This window comes from Protobothrops mucrosquamatus, unplaced genomic scaffold (genome assembly GCF_001527695.2).
Source record: "Protobothrops mucrosquamatus isolate PMUCROS unplaced genomic scaffold, P.Mucros_1.0 scaffold4055, whole genome shotgun sequence".
Classification (NCBI taxonomy): domain Eukaryota; kingdom Metazoa; phylum Chordata; class Lepidosauria; order Squamata; family Viperidae; genus Protobothrops; species Protobothrops mucrosquamatus.
In genome coordinates, this window is record NW_015389986.1 from 90,286 (window position 1) to 90,763 (window position 478).

Sequence of the window (478 nt, forward strand, 5' to 3'; positions counted from 1 at the left end):
AACGGCTTGCCTCCCAGAGTTGTGGATGCTGCATCGCTGGAGCTCTTCAAAGATAGACTGGATCACCATTTGAGGGGGATGGAATAATAAGGTCTCCTGCCTTGAGCTGGGGGTTGGACTAGAAGACCTTTAAGAACCCGTGATTCTGGGTTCTATGATTCCAGAACCTAGACGCAGGGGTAGGCAACCTTGGCTCTTTTATGACTCGTGGACTTCAACTCCCAGAATTCCAGAGCCAGCATGGCTCAGCTTGGAAACCTCTTCCTTTCTCCTCAGCATGGCTGGCTCAGGAATTCTGGGAGTTGAAGTCCACGAGTCATGAAAGAGCCAAGGTTGCCTACCCCTGATCTAAGGAAAAAAGCAAAGACAAAATCTATATGTGGACAATGCCTTTTGTTGGGCCAGACCTCAGAATGAGCAAGGTTGACGTTCTCCAGAACTCCTCTTCAGAATTTTCTGGTTTCTGAAGGGTAAATAA